This window comes from Sinocyclocheilus anshuiensis, unplaced genomic scaffold (genome assembly GCF_001515605.1).
Source record: "Sinocyclocheilus anshuiensis isolate Anshui unplaced genomic scaffold, SAMN03320099.WGS_v1.1 scaffold253, whole genome shotgun sequence".
NCBI lineage: Eukaryota > Metazoa > Chordata > Actinopteri > Cypriniformes > Cyprinidae > Sinocyclocheilus > Sinocyclocheilus anshuiensis.
This window is the reverse complement of record NW_015537969.1, coordinates 915,976-928,664: the sequence shown is the minus strand read 5'-3', so window position 1 is coordinate 928,664 and position 12,689 is coordinate 915,976. Positions and strand designations below refer to the sequence as shown.

The window sequence follows — 12,689 nt, the reverse complement described above, 5'->3', positions numbered from 1 at the left end:
TGATTGGTTGAGAACCGTGAGATATTGTACTGGTATCGCTACAGGAACGCCCTTTCACAATTTTGTATCACTCCTCTTGTTCTAGCCGGGTCTATGTTTTTTTTTTTATTATTCACTGAGCTAATGTAGAATACGTTAGTTAATATAAGAGGAAACGTCTAGCTTCACGGTCTCTCTCTCTCTTAGAGCCGGTATCGCTCTCGTACTCGAGTGATATTGCTCATTTAAAATAGCTGTTTTCTATTTTAATATATTTTCAAATGCATTTTCTTAATGGCAAAACTACATTTTCAGCAGCCATTACTCCAGTCCTCAGTGTCACATGATCTTTCAGAAATCATTATTTGGTGCTCAAAAAACGTCATAATCTTATTATTTTCAATGAAACTTTTCCATGACTGATGAATAAAAAGTTCAAAAGAACAGCATTTATTTAAAAGCTAAACCTTTTGTAACAAATCTGTGTCTTTACTCTGACTTTTGATCATTAATGCATACTTGAATAAAAGTATTACTTTCTTTCAAAAACATTTTTACTGATTTCAAAATTGAACGGTAGTATATATTTAAATGGTTTGTTATTTATTCATTCATTCATTGTTTGTTTAATGTTCTATGTTGTAGGCTATCTTTTTGTTTTTGTATGCTTGGACCATCTCAGATTGTGCTACAATAAGTAATACAATAATAAAAAACTGAAGTGATTTTAAGATGAAGGCTGCACGCTGCATGGTGTGTTTTGTTGTGGTGGAGTGTGTCTCAGTGTGGTTCATTAGCGTGCTGTGGTCTGCATTGCTCTCCGCCCAGCTGTCTCCCTCTGTACCTGTGTGGAATGCATCCAGCAATCCTCAGTATCTCTCTCTCTCTCTCTCTCTTTCCTTTTCTTCTCTTTTCTTCTATGCCACAGACAGCTGTTACACTTAGGTTACAGTACACCTTGGAGAGACTTTCATCTAGCGTTTTTTTATGACACTGCTTGAATGTGCAAAGGTTTTAATTAGCTCAATCCCAGACAGGCCCCAGGGCTGCAGCAGCGCCACTCTGTCTACTGCCTATGCCACTCTCTCATTCTCTCGTTCCGCCTCTCCCTCCATCTTCACCCGCTCTCTCGCCCTCCGCTTGTCCCCTTACAACCCCAGCACCTACTTGCTTGTCCTGTTTGCCCTTTCATTCTACCTTTCTCATGATATTTCACCTCTGTTTTCTCATGTTGTGTCCCCCTCAGCAAAACAAGCCGCTGTACTCCTTTGAGGATAACGCAGACTACGTCTACGACGTGATGTGGTCCACCGTGCACCCCTCACTCTTCGCCGCCGTGGACGGCATGGGTCGTCTGGATCTGTGGAACTTGAACAACGACACTGAGGTGAGGTAACGCTTTCGGTCTGGTCCCCCAGATCACGTCAGGCCAAAGATGCATCAAAACAACAACAAGTTCCTTTCTGTGTGGGCGTCTCCCCACAGGCCGCCCTTAAATCAGCTTTCTGACAGCTCCTCACCAACAGCTCGCACAACACTCCAGCGACGGTCCTTTCCACACACACGCATAGTCTGCAAGCTTATGGCTAATTTTATGTACAATTATATATATAATTGTATATAAATATTTTTTTTTTATTATTATATTTATATAATTTTATACAATTTTTATTAGTTTTAATTTAATTAAGTTTATTTTTCACTTCACTGGAATATCTTGTTTTAAACATTAAGCTCAATTATTTTGATTGTAAATTTAAAAACTATGTAAATATATGAAAATAAAATTATATTAATATAATAATCAACTATTTAAAATCAAGATATATCCTCTGAAAACAAAAGATCATTTTCCATTACTCAGCTGGAATTTTTTTTCTTATAGTTTACTCATTAAATATTGTTAGCTTTGTAGTTTAATATAGTTCTTTTGATTATAGAAAGTAAAATACTTCAATAAACACCATAACAATTTATGAAAATAAAATTATATTAAAATACATCATAATAAACAAATATTCAAAATATATTCATAAAAATGTAAATAATTAAAATCATATTCCATTACTCCACTGGAATTTTTTTTATCTTGTTTTTAACATTAACCTCAATTTGTAATGTAAGATACACATTTTGATTATAAAAATAAAGTAATTCAGTAAAAACTATATAAATATATGAAAATTAAATTATGCTAAAAATATATAATACAAAATAATTTTTTCATAATGAATAGAATTATTATTTTTTTATAGAATTTTTTTTATAGAATTATTAAAAATTATAAGCACAAAACAATTTAATATAAACCTCTCTGAAAATGAGTCTTAATGTCTGAAGCAGTTTGCTCAGTGATGTTTTTAAGAATGTTTAGATATATTTTTCTGAAAACAAGGCCTGATTCAATACTGATTCAGCAGATTTTTGCAGTGTTGGCTTGCAGACTTTGTAGAACAGTGCGGCCATATTAACCGTCATATACTGGATCCAACAGCGTATGTCACTGATAATGGAGTGTCATCGTGCATCACATGCTATGATGTTGCTTCATGTGACAGTTGACTTAGTGCTACATGGAGCAGTCACACAATACGTCAGTCTATAATGGTGTACATGCCTCACAACTACGGCCCCTGAGGCCACAGCGCAGAGTCCAGCGAGAGCGTTTGGGTGTTACGTCTCTCCTGTGTGAGATGAGATCTGCTCTGACTGACACTGCCTGTCCACTGAGGAATACACACCCACTTTAATTACATGCTGCTCTGAGATCTGCTGTTCTCCACTCACCCATCTCTCTCTAACCATACGCTGTGGGTTTGCTGGAAGGTAACCAATAAACAGCTCACTGATTGTAAATCATATATACTAAAGTCAAACTGAAATCATCACTGACCTTAATTACCTTCTTAACATACATTTCTGGTCGGACTGAATGATTCTTAGAAAATAATGTTAATGTAATCTTTCATTTAAAAAAAAAATCTCCTTAGATAAAAACCAATCCTATCCTATTTATTTTATTATTAATTATTATCTTAAATATTCTGTTTAAGAAAAATGGTAAAAAATAAATAAATAAATCATGTTGTTTTAAAGGCTTTGCCAAATGGGGACAGAATGTGAGCTGAATTTAAACCCACAACTGCCACTTGAGCACTGTGTGATTTTATGCTAACCACTAGGCCACAGTATATAGATTAATTTAATACAGTATAAACTGTATACCATGGTAATGAATGATTAGCATTCTGTAAAATGCACCAATATTAAAATTCTGTTTGATACTGAATTATTTAATATTCTGGCCAATCATCAACAAATAGATGATATTAAAACTATTTTGACTTTTAAAAAAAATGACAAATAAAACAAAACAATACAAATAAAAATAGAAACAAAAACAAAAATCAGTTTACCAGTTATTAGTATTCAATGCTACTAGTAAATTTAGGCATCAGAATATTATAATGTTCAGTATGAAATATTGATATTTCTTTTGAGATTTGCTAAAGATTCCATTTAACATTTTTGATAAATTATTTGTGATTTTTAAAGATTACCTTTAGGTGAGTTTGACATTATGAAAATGCATATATATTAGAATTTTTAACCTGCAACCCTACATTTAACTTGTGATAAAAGGTCCCCTGATTTTTTTGTATTTATTTTTATTTTTTTTCACTGTGGCACAACCAAAAAAAAAAAAACACATGCCAATGATTCTATTAGTGTTGAAAGTATGACTTTCATGTATAGCAGTAAATTTGGCCTTTAGTGTCATATCAGTCATCTTTGACCCTGACCTATGTTACTTCTTTTCAGCTCGTTCAGTCAGTTGAGAGCAGATAATGAGTGTGAGAGTGTGTGTGTGTATGTGTGTGTTGCCTCAAGAACAATGCACGTTATCCAAAACATCAGGAGCCGGCAGTGCCACAGCAGTGCGCATGCTGACGCACACACCGACACATGCATAAACAGGCAAAGATCTTGTGCCAGAAAGCAGCCAACAGTTCTCCATTGTCAACTTATAAAGAAATTCACCCATAACACCATTAACAGACTGCGGGCTCGCCTGGTTCCAATTTACGCAAAGAGAAGCTTGCAGCCAATTTAACCTTGCAGTTGACTCTTGGAGGAAGCTGCTCGCTAATAGCTCTCAGGCTGTGGTTAGCCTGTTCTGAAGCGAGGAAGCTTTTGTATTAGCCAGCGTACAGCTTCCATCTTTGCTGACAACATATGTCAGGCCAGTCTTAACTGTCATAAGTAATAGACAGAAATCAACCTCACACACGCGCACAAACAGAGCCTGTGTATCGCTTTAATGTGTGCGTAGCAACTTTTCATGATGATTTATGAAATCATTAAAAGCGCTCATAGTTATTTCCAGTAGAGCTGTGGATTCATGTCTTCTTAGAGCTCAGCTTTGACTAGACATTCTAACGACATCGTTTTATCACAAGGGCTCTCTGTAGGTTTACATTATATGACTTATCGGCTGATATCCAAAAACTGAAGACATGTTTTCTGTAGTGAGGGTCCAAATCCACTTTGTTATATTTTATTGTATTTTTTTATATTCTTGCATGAATTTGAGGTTGGTGGTTGATATTTTATGTTTTAAAGGTGAGCACACTAGGGCTATACGATCCACATTCATTTTATAATTCAACATTTGTCTTATTTGTGTCTGTCTTTATTCCAAAATGCTGGGTTAAATACAATCCAGCGCTGGGTAAAATATGGACAAACCCAGCGACTGGGTTGTTTTCAACCAACAGTTGGGTTAAATGTTTAACCCAACCTTCTGGGCAGTAACCCAACCGCTGGGTCAAAACAACCCAATCGCTGGGTTTGTCCATATTTTACCCAGCGTTGGGTTGTATTTAACCCAGAATTTTTTTAGAGTGTTCTAATTAATATTTTAAGAAATACAGAGTTAGCAACATGACAAAAAATTTAGAATTTTGTAAATGTAAATTTACATATGTGATATTAAAAAAACTTGCTTGTGATATTTAAGATTTACATTTATAGATTTCCATTAAAACTTTTTTTTTTTTTTTTGCGCATTTCAAACTGCAAATATTCACATTACACAATTAAAACATCTGGGTCAGTAAGAGTTTTTTTTTTTTTCTTTGAAAGAAATTAAAATTTTTATTCACCAAGGATGCATTCAGTTGATCAAAATTAACAGTAAAACATTTGTATTATTTCTTATTTTACGTCATTTATTAAAGAATCATGGGGAAAAAATTGTTTCACGGTTTCCACAAAAACACATTTTTGCAGCACAACTGTTTTCAACATTGATAATAATAATAAAAAAATGCAGCAAATCAGCATATTAGAATGATTCCTAAAGGATCATATGACACTGAAGACTGGAGCAATGACTGCTGAAAATTCAGTTTTCCCATTACAGAAATTAATTACATTTTATTAAAATAGAAAACAGTTATTTTAAATTGTAATGATATTTCACAATATTACTGTTTTTACTGTATTTTTCATCAAATAAATGCAGCCTTGGTGAGCGTATGAGATTTATATAAAAAACATTTAAAATTCTTAGTGTACTGTATATGCTGGTACAGTATATATTTCACCATGAAAGAGACTTCATTCAAAAATCTTGCATTATTCACATATTGTGTGTTTGATATGAAGCTGTATATGATTAGAAGTGTGTTTTGTGTCCAGGTGCCCACCGCTAGTGTGACAATAGAGGGAGCCCCTGCTCTGAACTGCATCAGATGGGCCTCTGGAGGCAAAGAGGTCGCCGTGGGAGACTCAGAGGGACATGTGTGGATATATGACGTTGGAGAGGTATGAATCTTTTCTCACTATCGTAAGTGCGAAATTACTGTTATTATTCTTCTCTCAGAATTATTTTCGGCTGTACGGCAGCTTTATGAACATCATCAACCCAGTATGGCCTGGATGCAGAATGAAAGTGGAAGTGAAATTGAATCTCTCAGAGTTTGACATAAAGGGTTTGCATGTTTACCAAGCTCTCCGCGTGGCTAGCTTGTTTTTGTTTGAATCTTTTATTTTAATGACTTATTTTAAGGCAGTCTCCACATGACTTAACCACCGCCACAGAGCGGCAAACCACCAGGACTGCCATGTTCACCATGTTCTTTTCGGTCTCCGGGTTTGGCATCGTGTGTGGGGCAGTGCTAATCTTAGCGCAGTGTATCGTGGTAATTGGAGAGTACGTCGGTCGAGCATGTGGGCTCCTTGGGCTGATGATAATAGTGGGTCATCAATAAAATGAAGTGAAGGAAAGTTGAAGGGTTTAGGTGGAATGGGGCTTATTTACAAAAGACTTTGACATGAAGCACTCAGCATGGCCTCCGTCAGCAGAGGCAGTCACCAACTTCCAGTCGCGGCAAGAAGTACCACTTCTGACGACTGCCAAGGTCCCTTTGTATTATATTTAGTAGACTTTGTTAAATATTTGCTTTGGATCACCACAGCATGTTTTCGCTGTGCTTGAGTCATATTGCATAAACTTCAGATGCCATTTTGGGTGGTTTACAGTTGAAATAGGTTTTGTTCTTCAACCGCGGGTCACCCCCTGTATGAGAGTTTCTTAAGGCCCGAAATATACTCTGTGATGTACTAAAGCTAAAGAGTCTCTTTAAACTCTTGCTTTGCTGCTGTATGATTCTAGTTGACCATAGAAGAAGACAGTATATGTGAATATCTGCTCTACTGCCCCTTGTGGCAAGGCAAAGAATGCAACACGTATTAGCCTTGCATTATGAAAGGGTTAGTTCACCCAAAAATGAAAATTAGCCTGTGTTTTACTCACCCTCAAAGCATCCTAGGTGTATGTGACTTTCTTCTTTCAGATGAATCCTATCGGAGTTAACACAGGCTAATTTTCCTTTTTGGGTGAACTAACCCTTGAATTCTGTTCAGACAATCTCTTCTATACATTGAATTTATGATTTAAAGCATGAATTTTGTTCGTTTTTTTAAGAAACAAGGTTAAACATCTTATTAAATCTTATTTAAAAAAAAAGTTAAACATAATATTTTATTATTTTCTTGAAATTGTTTTTAACTGCTTTATTTATTAATATCTTAATAACTTTTGCCTGCAAAATTATGTGGTCCAACCAACCTGAAGATAAAAAGAAACATAGAGAGGACCCCACCAGACCATAATGACTGTGTGTTAAGCTCAATAAAATATTAGATCAGTGTTTCTCAACTGGTGGGTCGTGACACAAAAGTGGGTCACGCAGTGTACGGCCAAAGAAACGACATCGACAACAAAAAACTTAATTCTTAATGTTTTTCTGATGCGAGACTTTTATTTTAAAAGACGTGCATGAAAGCTGGGGCAAGCTCAAGCTCAAACCGGTGTGTATATATATATATATATATATATATATATATGGTAACTTAAGTGAGTCGCGGCTTGATGACCATGGGAAAACGTGGGTCCCAAGGCCAAACCAGTTGAGAACCACTGTATTAGATATTTTTAATTACAAGGCAAGTTTTTTTCAGTTTGCAAAATGCCATGTGGTGCAAATTCCTAAGAACTTGAATTATGATATCTTTAAAAATATATTTAAAAATTTGATTAAGATGTACAAGGTACAGAATTGTAATAATTTTACTCGATTATACCACATGACATTTTTAGATTTATTAAATGTAAACATTTCTTGAAAAATTTTATTAAAAACTATTTCTCATTTAACAAAAATAGCTTTAAATAATCTTTTGTGGGTATTTTTACAGTCAAATTTATTTTGCGATTAATTAGATTAATTAATCGAAACATGATGTAATTAATTAGATTAAATATATATATATATGCATAAATACATATGTATAGTATACAGAATATAGTGATGAAATGCCAGTGTTATAAGGTAATTTATTTATGAAGGCCTCTTGACACCCCCTGCTGTACTATAAAAGAGCTTGATTTGGTCTTGGGTTTGGAAGTGGCTGTCATCTCCTCCCACCTCTCTATTCCTGTTTAATTATACCCTGTAGATCTCTATCTCTCTCTCTCTCTCTCTCTCTCTCTCTCTCTCAGCTTGGGCGGCAGGCAGCCGTCCTTTCTCATCTAAATCTGACTCTCTGACAGCAGGAAGCGATCCCACATCGTCACCCAGCCGACCCATAGTCCCCATCTTCCCCTTCCTGAGAACTGACACGATAAATATTCAGCACTCAAAGGCCAAACAAGCAGCTTTATTGTTCTGTCTCTGAATCACAATGTGTGGTGATCCCTTTCCTCTCCCACTTTGAGACAGCACATGTAATGCGTAGCTTTTGCTCTTGATGTGGCGTTTTAGAGGGGTGGGGGGTGTTTTTGGCACAGGATTTCTAAAACGCTCATCTGTTGCAGCTGGCCGTGCCCCACAGTGAAGATTGAGCCCGCTTCGGACGCACGCTGATGGAGATCCGTGCCAACCGTGGGGACGGTGAGGAGGAGGGGCCCGTGGAGCTGGCCACGTAAACGCGGGATCAGAGTCATCACCAACCCAGACTGAGCCTGATGTAACACACCCAATTAGCATGTCACTAAAACTGTGCAGTTTACTCCAATAAAAGGGACCATTTATCCAGATAATGAATAATTGGTTACTAGGGATGGGTAAAAATATTGCATGGTTGGTCAACTCAATCATGCAGTCACCTGTCAAGAAAAGTTCAGAAATATCTTCAGTGGATCAAATCAATACAAACACTAGGCCTATGCTGTCAGGATTTGCTACCAAGGCTATAGTGAGCTTAGGGTTTAGGTTGGGGTCAAGGGTTAGTAGGTGGTTTAACGTTGTGTAGGTAATCTGAACTGTGATTTACATGACCAATACAGTCTTTAGAATCAGCTGCGCGGTGAGGGTTTGTGCTTAACTGGTTTAGAGGACAAATCATGAATAATCAAGATTTTCTGACAATTCCTAAAATCCCGAGATTAATCGTTTACTCTAGCTGCATCTGAAATCGCATACTCTCTGAATAGGTAGGCATACTTTAAGAAATGTTCTATAAAGTATGAATGTGTGAAGTATGAATTTAATCAAACCATACTACATTTGTAGTAAATACGGCAAATAAATCATATTGTGAATGTGTGTTCGCAGAGTCTGTGTGACTGTGATGACTGTGTACAGCAAATGAATAAGAAACGTCTTTCTATTGAGTGGTCCTCGCGGAATTCATGTAAAATAAACATACACGACCACTTTTGTTCAAATCACGAAATGACTTTTATGTGCTTAATGTTTTTGATTCGGAAGTGAAGACAAGACAGATTACTGAAAAGAATGACTTGTTTGAGCCCGTTCATAAATTACATATATTATAATTTCTAGAATTAGCAAAGAGTTTCTATCATATCAGCAAAATAGACATAGTAACTTTCTTTTACTCACCACTGTCATTCCATAATGAAAGTGAATAATGAACACATTCTTTTTATGGGAAAGAGCTATTTTGTGTCCCACGTAGTAAAGTCAAACAGGTTTGGAATGAAATGAAGGTGATTAAATGACAGAATTTTAGGTATTTAGGTGAACTGTCCCTTAAATGTTGTACTCTTGGGTTTGTTACGAAGCATTAAAATTAGGTTTCATTTCCATGCGCTTTATGTAGTTTTGTTGTGCGAGAGTTCATTGTATTTTTACGTTCTGTCTCGTTACCTTGATGACAATTACTGCTAAATCAGTTAATAACATTTTTGAAAATGTGCATTTCAAAAATGTGAATTTGTAATAACCTGCTGCTAGAAAGGCATCTTCGATGTTGGTTTGTGGTTATTTTAGTATACTTGAATAGTGTGTGTGTATATATTTTTGTACTGAGCCCCTGCATGAAGCATTGACAAATTAAGTTATATATAAGTTGGTGACTGTCAACAATATTCACAGTGGCTTTCTCGTCAGTGTTACAGCGATGCAAGCAGGTATTGTGTGCTTCCTAAAAGATGTTTCACTTGTTAGAAATAATGTTACTGAAAACCATAAGAAGTGTGTGGCTAAATAAAACAAGTATTGGCAAATAAAAGATGCTTCTAGCAACCGTTTTTGTTTGATCTCCTTTTAATAAATCGGTCTGTCCATCAGTGCATCTATTGCTGCCATACTTACAGTAAGGCACAATCTTTACACACTATATGTACAATCAACTCTACTGTACAGCTCAATTTAGTCTTCACATCATTTTTCAAGGGGTTGAGAAATATAGTACTGACAAACATCATCTGTAAAACCTTACTGCCGAGTCTCTGATTTCACATTGACCATAAACTGGCACTGTGTGTAGATTCCCAACACACAAATGTAACACTATACAAACATAAATATGGAATACTATAATACATTCAAATGTGAGAGTCCACGTCAGTACTAAAATGAACTGCCCAATGAGTGCTATGTGCTTAAAATAGTTTTATGGTAAAAGGAGGAGAAAAGAAAATGTAAACAGTTGCACATCTATCATTTAAACAATAAAACATGGTCATTTCTAACTGGATACGCTTGTACTGTTTTAAAACCCTGCAATATGCATCAAGTGACATGTTAATTTAATAAATAAATAAAAAAGTATACTGTAGTAAATGTAACTGATCGTTTTTTCAGGTACATAAAAAATACAATAAAACAACTGAAAGGATTTAAAAAAACAAAAGGTTTGATTTACATTTAAAAATAAATCAAAGTCACACTACAACCCCACTGAAGAATCCAGGACTTTGTGGTAGATTTCAAAAATATATTAAACATCATCCCATCTACATTGTACTTTAAAGTTGTAATTTGCACTAACAATCACATAAAACATTATTTCCAGTTCATCTGCTGAAGGTTTTATGTTCTCAACTAGAAGGAAGAGATTCATATGTGTGTTTGTTCCAGTGCTGCTGAAGTGGATGTGTTTCCTTCAAACGTGTGGGGCGGCAGACGCTCGGAATCGTGGTAGATGCAATCCAAATTTACTCTCGATGCCAGCAAATGTGGCCACAGCCAACCTGAAGCCACCGATGTGGTCAGGATTGGGCGCCGGGAGGCTGATCCGAGACTTGGGAGTAGGCTCTGCGCCAGCTGGTTTTCTGTGGTGAGGAGAGAGGGAGCGAGAAGATGGATGAGGAGGAGGAGCAAAGGGAAACTTCACATTCTGCTGTGTCTTGTCAAAAAGAATAAACAGCCTGTCTCAATAGTGAAAACAAGAATATTTTCCCCTCAAGTTATGGAACACAAAATAAATGAATAGACCAGAACCAGTTTCTTGCCTTCCCTTTTTAAAAAAAAAAAAAATAAATAAATAAAACACTTTCCATTTAGGACACAAATCCTATTTTAGGACATCGTCTTACCATTTTAGCCTGAATGAAATCATAATCATGTAGCTCAGATCCGTTTGAAGCACCAAAACCAGACATGAATATGAAAAACTACATCTAAATTTGAGTGTCCGCATAAGCAATAAAATAAACATGTCACTGTCTATGTGCTTATGTAGATTTATGACAAAGGAAAAAGCATGTGAATAGAGTTTCACAATGACCACATATGAAATACATCTTTTCATTCATTCCATGTATGCATGTGCTATTTTCTCAGTTTCTCTATTTTAGCACAGCTTCTGGAATACTTGATTCTAACTGGTCAATTGTGGCATGCAAATATTTTTTGTATTATGACTATATTTGACTGTCCCATATCGCTGTCCCAGGCAAATCATTTTTTACATACACTACAAATGTTTGGGGTCAGTAAGACAAAATAAATATTAAGGGTTTCCGTGCATATATAAAGCAGCACAACTTTTCAGCATTGATAATAATAGGAGATGTTTCTTAAACAGCAAATCATAATATTAGAATGATTTCTGAAGGATCATGTGACACTGAAGATATAGAGTAATGATGCTGAAAATTCAGCTTTGCCAACACAGAAATAACTCTTCTCTATTATAATAAGCATATTTGTTAACATTACCATATTTTTAATTTATTTTCCTAATTGAAACATTATACTTTTATTTTTAGCAGATGTCAAAAGGAATTTTTAAAGGGGTCATATGGTGTTGCTAAAAAGAACATTATTTTGTGTATTTGGTGTAATGCAATGTGTTTATGCGGTTTAAGGTTCAAAAAACACATTATTTTCCACATACTGTACATTATTGTTTCTCCTCTATGCCCCGCCTTTCTGAAACGGGTCGATTTTTACGAAGTTCATCGGTCTGAAAAGCGAGGTGTACGCTGATTGGCCAGCTATCCGGTGCCCCACTTTATAGAACAGCCTTTGAGCACAGACCCATTGTATGCTACTCTGCAGGTTCAGGAAACAGTCCTCCATAAAATGCGTCACACAGCGGGCTTGAGTGAGTGGAGGTTGGCGGACTTGAGAACGGTGCATCCGGCGGATTCAACAAAGGAGCGGTGGCAGCAACAATAAAGTTACGCCTTCTTTCTTTGCGTGAACATTTGTGCGGCATTATGCAAATCTTCCCACATCGTGATGTAGACATGTGGCGGCGTGTTAGAACGAGCCGTTTTAGGAGGGCATGGACAAGTATTAACTTTTATAAAGAATATCTCTCTCTTCCATCTTTATTTGACCCTCTAACTCTAGAACTCTCTATTCTAATTTTATTCTTAAAAAAAAAAACTAGTCCCTTTTAGACTTGCACTCTATTCATTTACTGCTTGTTTTCTCACTAGCTTT

The 12,689-nt window shown here is 35.9% G+C and overlaps 1 pseudogene; it reads left to right on the top strand.

The window, feature by feature from the left end:
• Positions 1-9,198, top strand: part of LOC107670097 (cytoplasmic dynein 1 intermediate chain 1-like) — a 28,391-nt pseudogene extending 19,193 nt beyond the window's left edge.
• The last annotated feature ends 3,491 nt before the right edge of the window (positions 9,199-12,689 follow it).